This window comes from Canis lupus, chromosome 10 (genome assembly GCF_011100685.1).
Source record: "Canis lupus familiaris isolate Mischka breed German Shepherd chromosome 10, alternate assembly UU_Cfam_GSD_1.0, whole genome shotgun sequence".
In the NCBI taxonomy this organism is placed as follows: domain Eukaryota; kingdom Metazoa; phylum Chordata; class Mammalia; order Carnivora; family Canidae; genus Canis; species Canis lupus.
In genome coordinates, this window is record NC_049231.1 from 11,851,139 (window position 1) to 11,864,913 (window position 13,775).

A 13,775-nucleotide genomic window follows, 5' to 3' on the forward strand; every position below is an offset into this window, starting at 1 on the left:
TTGTGTGCATCTAATAAAAATCAAGTTTACCTTTCTGAGAAAATATTTCTACAAAATATTTTCTGACTAATGGATTCATTAAAAATTAGATTCTGTTCAGTATAAAGAACTGCGTTCCAGGAAGTATTATCCCATGGAATCAGGAACTAAGATGTTTCATGTGAGAGAATTTTCTAGAAAACGAAAATTAGGAATCGTAACTCAATTTTGTTGTAAATTTTAAGAAATTAATAGGATACTTTAATATATGTATTTGTATACATCTGTATATCTATATCTATGTCAAGAGTGAGATAACTATTTCAAACATCTAGAAAAGTATAGAAACCATTTTGATAAAACACCTGTCTACTCCGTCTATTAAATCTTAACGCTTTTTCCCTGACTTCTCAGAGTATATGGAATAGCCATCAGTGACTTAAAGTGATATAGGAAATCATCGTGAAAGCATACTAGTTAGCGAGCACTGGTATGCCTAGCTTACTCAGGTCCCTTAGACCTCAACACACCATATTTTTCTGATTCATCTTTTAAATGTCATAGGTTTCTCATTAATATATAACAGTGAATCTTCCCCTTTTGTCCTCTTATCTAAAGCAGCTTTGGAAGAATGGAACACATTTCTTAAATGAGCTGCCTGGACTTACATGTTCCTCCTAGAGGGCAGATGTGTTTGTGACTAATCATTTTTTTCCAATTTACTGCAGATTATAATAGTGAAAAGGAAGAAGGATTTTGTATCGTGGGAGCTGTTTCTTTCTGGTTTGGACAAGTTACTTGACCACTCTGTGTGCTTTGTTAATACCTTTCCCATAGAGAAGTTCTGAGAATTAGGTGAACTAATGTAAATAACTGGCACACAGAAGTTGCTCAAGAAGTGGGTACCTGAGTCATTCAGTCCGTTGAGCGTCCAACTCTTGATTTGAGCTCAGATTGTGATTTCAGGGTCCATGGGATCAAGCCCAGCATGGAGCCTGCTTGTGATTCTCTCTCCCTCTTTCTCTGTCCCTGTTCCCCCATCCCCTCACTTTGTGTGCACAGATTTTCTCTTTCTCTCTCTCAAAAAAAAAGTTGCTCAAGAAAGATTACTTTAATATCACAAGGCTTCTTTGAAGTGGTTGAACTTGCTAAAGTCTGATTTCTAAATGAGTGGGGGGTATTTCTGCACAAAAATACTCAAGACTTGTATTACCTCCCCAAACAAAGCAGATTTTAACATAAAATTTCATCATCCAACCCTTAGAACCCCTGCTGATTGTTTTCTTATACTGTTGGTTTATTTTTGTACCTAAGGTCTGATAGGCACATAACAAGTGCTTTGTGAACCTTAAACTAAGTGAAAATAGATTGTTCAGATGAAAGGTATGTGGATAAGTCAGTTTTGGGGCAATTCTAGAGATCTCTTGCCAGAACTGGTATCTTTGTTTTGGTCTTCAGAGACCATTAAATGTGATCACTGAGTCATACTTGCTGTTTTCTCTGTCCCCTGGCTATCTCTCTTAAGACTCTGAAGCTTGCCAGCCACAGGATGTTTAAAAGGCAGAGTAGGCTTTAGCCCAGGGGAGTTTGTTTATTTAAAGAAAAATAATTAAGTTCAAACATCCCTACCATGTCATAGCTAGTCTAGTCATGTTAGAGTTAGTGAGTTCTTTTGATTCTTTCTGGTGGTCATGGTGCCTAAAGGTAACAAATTTGAAAGCAAATTTAAACTTTTCCCGAGATTACTTGGAACTTTATAATGTAAACCCAAAGAGAAGTCCCTAAAGGAATGGGAGGAAAGGGCCATTTATTTTGCAGGTTGTTGTTTTTTAATGGGACTCATTTAATTCAAATCCTTTACCACCCCTTCCTAGAGTTATAGTACAGATGATTTAAAAACAAAACCACAACCAAAAAAAAAAAAAAAAAAAAAAAGAAGAAGAAGCACTATGGTGGCTATATCTTTATTAATTCTTTGAAGTTGGGACCATAAGAATCTTTTAAAGAATGTTTTATAAGGGGAGACATCTGGGTGTCTCAGTGGTTGAGCGTCTGCCTTTGGCTCAGTTGTGATCCTGGGGTCCTGAGTTTGAGCCCTGCATTAGGCTCCCTGAGGGAAGCCTGCTTCTCCCTCAGCCTGTGTCTCTGCCTCTCTCTCTCTGTCTCTCATGAATAAATAAATAAATACAATCTTTTAAAAAAAAGAATCTTTTAAAAGGGACTGTAGAGTTCTATAGATGTTTAGACACAAAGATACGGTGATTGGTGACTTACATATTTCAGATGATTATCATCTCCAGAATATTTCTTCTTACATATTCTCTGCCAGATAAGAAAATCTGAGACAGATATTTTGGGCTTGCCAGTGGTACAAGGAATCTCATGATGAGATAACTTGTAAAAACCAAGTCCTAGAGGAAATGGAGGAGGAATAAGAGATAGCTGGTGTTCCAGGCAGAGGGAAAGACAAGTCCTGAGGCCCTGAAGTGAGAATGTGCTTGAAGTGTTTAAGGAAAGGAAAGAGGCCAGTGTGGCTGGGATGGAGTGAACAAGGGAGAGAGTGGTAGGAGATGACATTCCAGAGATGTGGGAGGGAAGTAATAGATCCTTATGGCCTTTGTGAGGGATTTTGTCTTTGAGACTAGTGAGATGGGTTCAAGTATAGAGGCTTTGAGTGGAAGAATGGAATGATGTGACAAATTTGATTGACTTAATGAGGTGAGCAAAGGGAGAGGCTGAGAGATCAGATAGGGAACTTGCACTTGAGAACTCAGGTGCTGTGGACCCTCGTGGTCAGTGTTAAAAGTGGTAACATTATGGGTTGTCTTTTGAAACTGGAGCTCCTAGGATGGGCCCTGAATGGGTAGTGATGAATATTTCTGCATATAGTGTTGGATTGACCCATTTTTTAATGATATTAAGGTTAATCACTGGGTTCAAATTTTGTTTACTTGATTTATCCATTATAAAGTTTCCCATTAGTCTTTTACGTAATGGTTTTAGCAACCATTGATCATTTTTTAGATCCAGTATTTCATTAGATGTTACAAAGTGATGATTTTCTGATTTTATCATTCCTTCTACATTTATAATTTGGAGTCCTATAAAAAAGAGTTTTCACCTACTGACTGCTTGGCTACTCAAGGATATTTTCCATATAAGAAAGCCAGAATAAGGGATCCCTGGGTGGCTTGGCGGTTTAGTGCCTGCCTTGGGCCCAGGGCATGATCCTGGAGTCCTGGGATCGAGTCCCATGTCGGGCTCCCTGCATGGAGCCTGCTTCTCCCTCTGTCTGTGTCTCTGCCTCTCTTTCTTTCTGTCTCTCATGAATAAATAAATAAAATCTTTAAAAAAAAAAAGCCAGAATAAGTGCTTGATTCTTTCTCTTTATCAACTTTCAGAATAATAAGTTAGTGCTAGAGCAACCACAAGGGATGGCCATGATGTTTAAAAGTATATTTAAGTTTCACTGGCGCCTGGGTGGCTCAGCCAGTTTAGTATCTGACTCTTGGTTTCATTCAGGTCTTAATCTCATGGGTCATGGGATCGAACCCCACGTTGGGCTCAACGCTCAGTGGGAGTCTGCTTGGCTATTCTTTCCCTCTGCCCCTTCCTCCGCTTGCATGCTGTCTCTCTCTAATAAGTCCTTTTTTTTTTTTTTTTTTAAGATTTTATTTATTTATGAGAGACACAGAGAGAGGCAGAGGCATAGGCAGAGGAGAAGCAGGCTCCCTGCAGGGATCCTGATGTGGGACTCGATCCCTGAACTGGGATCACACCCTGAGCCAAAGGCAGACGCTCAACCACTGAGCCACCTAGGCATCCAAATAAATGAATCTTTAAGAGAAAAAAATATATTTAATGTTTGAATCAGTGGGAGTCATTACCATTTTAATGTTCAACATGTCATTTGATGTTCATTTGATCTTAAAACATGTCTCTAACATAAAAACTGCAAAACAAGGTCTGAGAAGTCTAACTTCCATCCCTGTCCCTTACATTCTGTTTTCTCTTTTCTCTGTAGATAACCATTTAAAAATGCTTTCAATTTATCCTTACGTTATTTTTTCTCTTATGAAAGAAAAAAACCCCAAGTCTGTATTTATATTTGTAGTCTTCCCATTTTTTTTTTTTTTAAACAAAAGAGTAGCATCATATGGAATACTAATTCAGGTATAGCAAGGGAAATAGAGAGCTACTACTGGTCTCCTTGAACGTTGTTCTTGAGAACTGTCAACTTTTTATTCCATGTAAAAGAGTTTCTTGTGTTCCTAGCTTTCTCCACAACAAGCAGCTAAAAGAACATACATGTTAAATAAAAATAACCTACTTGCAACATTTAGCAGTATTTAGCAAGATTGCTTATCTAGCAATTACCCTTTTGGGAGTTTTCCCCAAAGATTGCAACAATAAAATTTCAGTGATATATGAAATTCTGTTCTTTGAAAAATTCTTTGTTCTGTTCTTTGAAGACTGATACCACAGTTTGTCATTTATTTATTTATTTATTTATTTATTTATTTATTTATTTATTTTTAAAGATTTTATTTATTTATTCATGAGACAGAGAGAGAGGCAGAGACACAGGCAGAGAGAGAAGCAGGCTCCATGCAGGGAGCCCAACGTGGGACTCGATCCCAGGCCTCCAGGATCAGGCCCGGGCTGAAGGCGGCTGTAAACCGCTGAGCCACCCGGGCTGCCCCACAGTTTGTCTTTTAATTATGGGCCGAGTTTACTGGGGAAAAAACAATAATGGTGATGTAGTTGGCATTCATATCAATGGTGTATGTGTGGAAGAGATGGCATTATGAGACTTTGCCATTTTGAAATAGTACCAGGTTAAATATTTCATCAATTAAGATTATATCACTCATCAATTTATTTGTTCTTTCAATAAATATTAACTGGGTGCTTCTTGTGTGGCAGTCATTGTCTTAAGTGCTCAAAAGATACCAGTAAATAAAACCAATAAAAATCTGCTCTGGAGCTTACTTTCTCTAGGCCATGAGGGCGGGAGAAGAGACAATCAGCCATAATCAATTTACTGTTTTCAAATGTGGAGTTTTGGGGCTCTTCTTCTACATCTCCCTCTTTTCTTTTTCCCGTCTGTAAATGGCAATCTTAGGAATTGCAAGACCCTGGTGGGTGGAAGGCATTGAGGACTAAAGGATTTATAGATCTTTATACTCAGTATGTGTAACATAACTGTATAATTCTGGTCCTGTGGGATGATAGCCTATTTTCCATCTCTCTCACCTCATCCTCAGCCCTGTTAATGTTTTTTTATTAAAAGGTTACTCAAGAAATTTTTTGATCCTTTTATAGACACTAAAATTTAGAAAATTGTCCTTAAAGATTTTATGCTTTTCTTACATTCTTAATGACTACATTTTTATTTCAGAAATGACCATTAAGAAGTAGATGCCCAGATGCAAAAGTGATGAAACAGTCAATTTGTCATAAAGTAAGATGCAGCTGTGGCTTTTCAACCAGATTAGTAAGTGTGGCCAAAATTTTTTTAAACTTTATACTTATTTTATGTATTTTGAAAAACGTTTAACAAAAAGTATAGTGGACATTTTCTTAAGTGTCAACTTGTATTTCTGTTTTTACTTTGGATTGTAGTACAAATTAGAGCATGTAGCTCTAGAAAATGTATGTCTGTGCTGTACTTTTTAAGAACTATAAAGATAATATTATAAAATCATAACTTGAGAGGAAATATATGAAAAAGAGTCACTGTAATACCACTATCCAAATATAGCTACTTTTTAATTTTTGGGACATTTGTTTTCCTTCCCAGTCTCTGTTCTATACATTTTTTTTTAAATCATTTTGATTATAGTGTTGTGAAGAATATGCTTCTTTTATATCTTTTAAAATTAAATTTGTTTCAGATGTTTCTCCCTGTGAATAGAAATGTACTCTTCAGTACAGGGTTTCTTATTGGGGTAATGAAAATGTTCTGGAATAATGTGGTGGTTGGTAATGGTTACACAATTTTGTGAATATAGTAAAAACCACTGAATTTTACACTTTAAAGGGATGAATTTTATGACATATGGATTATACCTAAAAACCTCCAGGATATCAAATCTTGGTAAGAGTAAAACCAAATTGAGTACTGATATCTTAGAATATGAAAATGTGCCAAGACATCATTATGTACCTAGAAGAAATGATTTGATAGCCAGTAGAATAGTGTTTTTGTAATAATAAAAATAATACATTTTATAAATACTTTAATAAAAATATTAAAATACTTTGATTATTAGAGCCATTTGACTCTTATGTTTTGATAATACCAAATGTCATGACACTATGTACTGTATCAACGTTTTGTTAACTTTTTATTTTTCAGAGACTTCCTGTTTTGAAACTAATATTTCAACTTTTCTACCTGACGTTTTTTTAAGAACAGAATTGTATCTATTTTTCTCAGAAGAGAATTCCACAAGGTAAGAAATTGTTAATATAGTAATAAATCAAATATAGTTGAATATAGGTTTAGTTGCTCTTGGGTGTTTTAAATTATTTTCCCTGTATTTATTTCATATCTTTTCTTGATTATTATAGGATTATCACAAATTTGTTAGCTCCTCCTTTACTACCTCAGAATTTGCAAAGTACATTATATTTGAAGTTAAGATTAAAAGAGTGCGATAAAAGTAGTCACCTTTGGAACTCAAATACTGCTTTTCATGGCATCCTTATTCCTAGCATTATTAAGGAACTTATTCCTAGCATCCTTAGGATCAGGTTTGTCCATTTTAGGAGAACAGTTCTCTTCTTCCCTTGGGGCCCATCCAACTTTTACTTCAGTGGACATTACCTAAATGACTTGGGGCAGTAGAGGAGTCCTAGAAGTTCTATTAGAGGCTTTAAGTTAAGGGAGATTATTTACCTATGTTTCCACCTATGGAAAAGTATATAACTCCTACATTTAGGTTAAAAAGTGGAATACTTTCTATTAAGTAGATAATGAAATATTTAGTAACATTTGGTATTAAGAAAAATCCTAAAAATCCTAAATGATCATCTTTACAATGAATTTTAAATCATCATTGATTTAGATTGTTATACTTTTTGGACTTCTGAAAGGTGAAATGTTAAGTGGAGTAGATAGTAAAATCACCTGTTGGTGTCCTTATTACTCACCAGGAACTTAAAATCAATTGCTTGGTCTTAAGAGGTTACATTGTTTTAAATTTTCTCAGGAACTCTTTGATACAGGTAGTAGTGATCACTGCAGTTGAGTATAATTTGCCAACTGGAAAATGTTTATAAAGTGAATTATTTAGATTAGTAACTCTTTCTTATTTCTTATCCTTTTTGTTGAGGGAACATGTACTCCCAAACACAACATTCCCACCTAGTTTTGAAATTGCCACAGATTTATTACTCAGGTCAGTTTTATCTTGATAACTAAAAACAAAGGGTTAAAATAAAGAGACCCATTGGTTTGTGGGGGCAGGGGGTGGGGTCGAGAAAGCAATGCCTCAGTAGTTTTCACTTTCAAGTTTCTTGTGAAGCTTTTCCCCTATATTTTTCTTCTGTTGGTAGAGGGTTAAGGGAAGGAGTCCTAGAACATGTGTTGTAGCACTATATGAAACCTCCAGGGTGCTACTCAAAGGCAATAGTACTTCAGGAGAAATCCAGATCATTCTTTTCCTAGACCATCATGCTTAAAGGGAAAACAGAAATTTCAAATGATTTAATCTTAGTGAACTTGATCTTGTTACATACACCTTTGTCTCTGTTCTTTTGGCAAAGGAAGTTTGAATTCTTAAACATTAATACAATGTTTGATACAATGGTGATGGATCATAGTGTCTGGTACCCCTAAGGCCATCCTGTAAGTGTTCAGCAAATATTTTTATAAAAGCCCAGATATTTTCATATGTTTTTTAGAGTAGGAAATAACCAAAACAATATTATTCATATTTACATACTATCATCCTCCTATACAGTCAAAGATATTAAAAGGACAATGACAACTTTAATAAAAATGATTGTTAACTCTACTAGCAAATGATTGAAATGATAAATTTTATGTTAGATAGATACTTTACCACAATTTAAAAAATTGTTTAAATTTTTGAGCAACTCTGTTTTTATGAAGGAAGATGGCTGTGTTTGAAGTATCAGTTTTTAACCTCAAGTACAGAAATATTGAGTTAACAATATTCTTCAGTGTGTGTCATTCCCATTATCATTGGTTCATTAAAGGACTGTTTTTCTGTTTTCCTTTATAACGAGTTCCCATATAAGTGACCTTTTAATATGTTTGTTATTTATCCTTTTATGTCTTATAAAAGGTTTTATTATTTCATATATTTTAGTTAAATGTTAGGTCTTAGTCCAGTTCTTGTAGTCCCCTTCACCTGCCTCCCTCTTCCTTATTTCTAAGATCTGGCCACATTGCTGAGTGTTCCTCTAATTTGGTTTGTCCAACTGGTATATTGTATTTTCGATTATTTATTAGAATGAAACTATTAACTGTAAAATTCCTTAAATGTATAGGGATCATTAAATAAACATTTAAGAAAAGGCAAATTTGTGTTCATTTTCTTAATATTAGAATTGAATCTAAAGAATGGAATTAGATGCTATGGAAGATTAGAGGAAATATAAACATCTGTTTCAAAGGCTAAGAGTCTGTTAAAACAAAGGAAAGAATTGTGGGCCCTAACAAAAACATGTGTTTTTCTTCTATAAACAGTGTGTTAAATGCTCAGGTCTCAGTGTTAGCCCACAAAAGCTTAATAGTTCAAAGATACCAGTAATATTTTGGAACTTCTCTGTTACCTATTACCTATTAATCTCTACATTGTATTTTCTGTGAATTCCCATTACTGAATCTAATACAGAGTAGGAACAGGACAAATCCAAGTTTTTAAATTTGGGATGCAGAAATACAATTTCATCCATAGTAACATTATCAGTGAAAGCAACTTTTTTTGGATCCCCTAACTAGAAAAACTATAGAGAGAGGGAACTGTAGAAGCTCCAAGTCCATGGTGATGCTATGCCTCGCAGTAATGAAGAGAAAAGAGAGTAGAATGTTCCTATGAGAGAACAGAGTGATCCTCAACTTTAGAAGAAGGATAATGACAGCCTTGAACAGATCAGGGAAGGGCTTCCATCAGACAGAAAAAGCTAAAGGTACCTTGTGAGGAGCAGTTTGTGTGAGAGGAAGATCTTAGGGCCACTTAGTTCTGGGGGCTAGAAGAAAATGTGTTACTGATTCAGTAATGGAATGGAAAGGGGTAAGGGAATTTGTATTTGCTAAAAGTGAAGCCAATCCTGAGGCATTTTGAAAGAAGTAATTATTTATATGTCAACACTTAAGTATTTATAAGATCTTTGGTGGGAAGACCAGCAACTCTTCAAGTTGATATTGAGTTAGTATCCCATGCATTGTTGAATACTCCCCACACTCTCTTAAAAACAACAGTTCAGAGAATTAGTATCAGGTAACATAGTCCCCTTTTCTAGTTTCATTGGTTTCTGAGTATTTTATATGGCATAGTAATTTCATTATTCTCCCTTTGTTATATTGAGAGATGGCATAAGTAAAACAGATCTTTTTACAAATGATGAAACTGAAGTAGAGTGAACTTTAGGTTCTTTTTACTAATCCTACTGCCACCCTATCAACTGATATCTTGCTCTATATAGAAGATTTAATTTCTGGTTTTAGCTTAAAAGAAGTGTTTCTAACCTGAAGAACCTCATACCCTAAAGCTCCTAACTCTGGGAAATGAACTGGAGTGGTGGAAGGGGAGGTGGGCGGGGGGTGGGGGTGACTGGGTGACAGGCACTGAGGGGGGCACTTGATGGGATGAGCACTGGGTGTTATTCTATATGTTGGCATATTGAACACCAATAAAAAATAAATTTATATATAAAAAAAGAAACAGCAGCTAATGCTGGAATCTTTGATCTATAAAAAAAAAAGTTTTAAAAACACACGTATACAAAAATATAACCAATGAATAATTATTGATAGTCACTTAACCTTAAGGTTTACTAAAATAGCATTTAATAAATTTGAATTTTGTCCACTACTGTCATATAGAACATTATTTCAAAAATATTTCCAATTTGGGGCAACTGGGTGGCTCAGTAGGTTAAGTGCCTAACTTCAGCTCTGGTCGTGATCTCAGGATCCTGGGATTCAGCCCCATGTGAGACTTCTGCTCAGTGGGGAGTCTGCTTGTCCCACTCCTTTTGCCCCTCCCCCAACTCATGCAATAAATAAATAAATAAAATCTTTAAAAAATATTACCAATTTAGAACAAATACCATAAATTTAGATATTTTTAAGTTTAGAACATGCCTCTTAAGGATTAGGTGTCTAGTTTTGATGGATAGGAGAAATAGAATCCCTAATTTGTGGGAATGGAACGAGCAGTTTGATCTCACATATTTCAGAATATAGTAATCCTCTCCCCTCAGATCATTTGTTTGTAGTATGAAAATCAGGAAAACTGTATTATAAACCTGCATCTTTTCTCCAGAGTGACTTAATTTGGTTCAGGCCCAGCTTTCGTGGTGTAAATACAGATCAAGTTTGGTTTTGAATAATACAGTTTTATCCTGGGGCGTTCTAGGTCTGGAGTGTCTTTGGATATACTAACCATTTGTTTTCAATACCTCGTTGACATTTGATCCTTTAGAAAGATTGTGAGAGATTTCACATGTAGGTGGTGGGATAAAGGAACACAGATTGACTCATAGTCTATTGAGTAGATTGGAGTTATGGGACTTTGAAGTTTAGCTATGTTTTTGTTATTCAAAAATAGGCTATGGTGTTAAAAAGACAGGTCTTCTGACTCTGATTTCTTATTGTGTATTAAGACTTCAAATGTAATTTAAGTAAATTGGAACTTTAAAAAATGTGGATAGCTTTATCTTTTTATAAAAGAATACAGTTATTTCAGATACCTTTTTGTTTCATGTTCAGTCTTCTTTAGAATTCCATATGAGCTGCCTTTTTTTTTAACCACTTGCTTTCAGATTTAAAAAAAGAAAAACAAAACCAAAAAACCAAAAACTCAGAATAGGTTGAAACTTGACACAAATTGCTGCCACAGAACAAAAGTGCTGATCAAGTTAAATCAACCCCTGTAATGTGTATTGAAAGGAAAACCTCTCCTCTCTCCCCCACTTTGAAGAACAAGCATTTTTCCTGCCAAGAAGGGCTGACTTTAAATGGACCAGCTGTCCATATTAGGAGCATTGGGTTGCTAAGGTGACCATGGCTGTTTGGAGAAGAATGCAGCTGAGAGGGCAAGTTCTTGATGTGTGAGCTGAGGGAAGGAATGTGGTGTGATTGTGCATCATTCCTCCTAATCACATGCTCACAAAGTGCTGTGTGGGCAGCATGTAGAAACTACAAATCTGAGTGCTAGAGCTTGTGTGTGGTTAAAAATCATTCTGTTTTCATGTGAGCCAGAGGCTTACAGTTTAGGTTGAAAACATCTACCTTCTATGTATGTGTGTGTTTTGGGTGAAAAGGGGGGTGTTTTGATGGTAGATATATTGGGAATGAATTTATTTTACATAGTGGACACATACTGTATTGTAAAACAAAAATTATCTTGGGATGAATGTTCTTTCCAGCTCACCCCTTTCAGTCATATATACAGTGTTATTAGTGCCCAAGTGAATGATGTGTTCCTTGTAATTATATCTAGGGCACGTTTAGTTTCAGATTTATTTGAAAGTTCTAAGAATAGTTATCTATTTGATCCATTCTCCTCTCGACTTTCTTTATAGCTCTTACTCTTCCCAAGGAGATCTTACCTTAATACATTGTGTTTCTTCCCTGAAGTATCTGAAGATAGGTTGGGCATTTGGTAAAAAAATATGATTCAGGGAATGGTGGGAAGTGTCAAATTAACAAGCCCACTTACCTGAAACACTATTTAGACTTTACCATGGACACGATTGCTAATATTTGAAATGAGATATAGCCACATGCATTGATATAGACACCTGCTGAATGAACCATGAGGTTTTTTGTTTTTTGTTTTTATCCTTGCTTACAAATCTTGGCAATAACTTGTTGATCTTAAATGAGAGCATAAATATGTATCTTTTAAGATGTGAAGTCACTGGACATTACAGCTCTTTATTACATTAGCATCATATTCTTAATCATAGTATACTTGCTTTGACATATTTGCTGTTTAATTGATTAATTTATAAAATATAGAGGGAAATTTAAAAATTAAAGTAATTTGATTATTGATTCAGTTGATTATTCTCATGGTATACCTTGATAAGTTTTGATGGCGTTCTCTATCAGCTGAAAGCTTTATGGTTTTGCCTTTCACATTTAATCCTGAGGTCTCCTAGTAATTGATTTTTATGAGAGGTGTGGGATAGGAATTCACTCTTCCCATATGGGTAATTGGTTATCCCAGCACTGTTTATTAAAATTGTTCTTCATTTCTTCCCTGCTTTGCGAAATTTCATCATCAAGTTTTCATATGTAGATAGTTTTATTTCTGTACTTTCTTTTCTGTACCATTGGTCTTTTGTCTACCTCTGAATCATTACTGTAATATCATAGATAACTCAGATACTCAAAGTTTTGTTTCTTGTCTTGTTCATGACCTCAAAAATATGCTTTCAAATTTTACCATTTAAAGTGATATTTGTAATTTTTTAAAAAGATGGTGTTTATCAAACTAAGAAAGTTTCTTTCTATTCTTACCTGGCTAGGACTTTTATTTATTTCTTCGTTTTAAATCAATAGATGTTGAACTGTATTGAAAGGCTTTTGTTTAACTTCAGCAATGATTAAAATTTTTTCTCCTTAATTTGTTAATGTAGTCAATTACGTTGATTTTCAATATCAATTACATTGATATTTTTAGGTTAACTAAGCATTCCTGGGGTAAACCTAATTTAGTCATGTATGGATTATCTTTTTTATAAATTATTGGATCTAGTTTGCTTACACTTTATTTAGGATTCTTACAGTAGTGTTCATGAGTCAGATTGACTTTTAATTTTCCATTCTCATGTAATCCTGGTTGGATTTTTATCATATCTCTCATTTTATATGTTAATTGTGGTAAAATATACCTATTATAAAGTTTAATAATCTTACCCATTTATAAGTGTATGATTTAGTAGTGTTAAGTATATTCACATTGGTTGTGCAACTAATCTCCAGAACTTTTTCATCTTGCAAAACTGAAATTCTATACCCATTAAACACTCTTCATCTCTCCCTCCCCATTGCCCTGGCAACCACCATCCTACTTTCTATTTTTATGAGTTTGACTACTGTGGATACCTCATAGAAGTGAAATCATACCGTATTTATCTTTTTTGTGCCTGGCTTTTCATTTAGCATAATGTTGTAGTATGTATCAAAATTTCCTTTTTAAGGCTGAATAATATACCACTGTGTGTTTATCCACTCATCTGTTAGTGGACAAGTATGTTGCTTCCACCTTCTGGCTATTGTGAATAATGCTGCTATGAAAATGTATGTACAGATAGCTCTTCTACACCCTTCTTTTAATTCCGTTGAATATAGACCCAGAAGTGGTATTGCTGTTAATGTGGTAATTCTATTTTTAATTTTTTGAGAATTAAAAATAGCCTGTTTTTCATAGCATCTACACCATTTAGGTTCCTACCAGCAGTGCAGAAGAGTTCCAATTTCTCCATATACTTGCCAACACTTTTTTTTTTTTTTTTTTTTTTTTAAGATTTATTTATTTGAGAGAGAGAAAGCACACACATGTGCAGGGGAAGGGCAGGGAGGGAGG

At 34.8% G+C, this 13,775-nt stretch overlaps 1 protein-coding gene across 7 annotated transcripts in view; it reads left to right on the forward strand.

The window, feature by feature from the left end:
* The window catches only part of FRS2 (fibroblast growth factor receptor substrate 2), a 110,550-nt gene that overhangs the window by 45,087 nt on the left and 51,688 nt on the right, over positions 1-13,775 (forward strand). For all 7 annotated transcript variants that reach the window (XM_038549982.1, XM_038549984.1, XM_038549985.1 and 4 more), the window contains exons 2-3: positions 5,381-5,476; positions 6,341-6,437. The gene's annotated coding sequence lies outside the window, so the exon portion shown is untranslated. The remainder of the gene's footprint in view (positions 1-5,380; positions 5,477-6,340; positions 6,438-13,775) is intronic.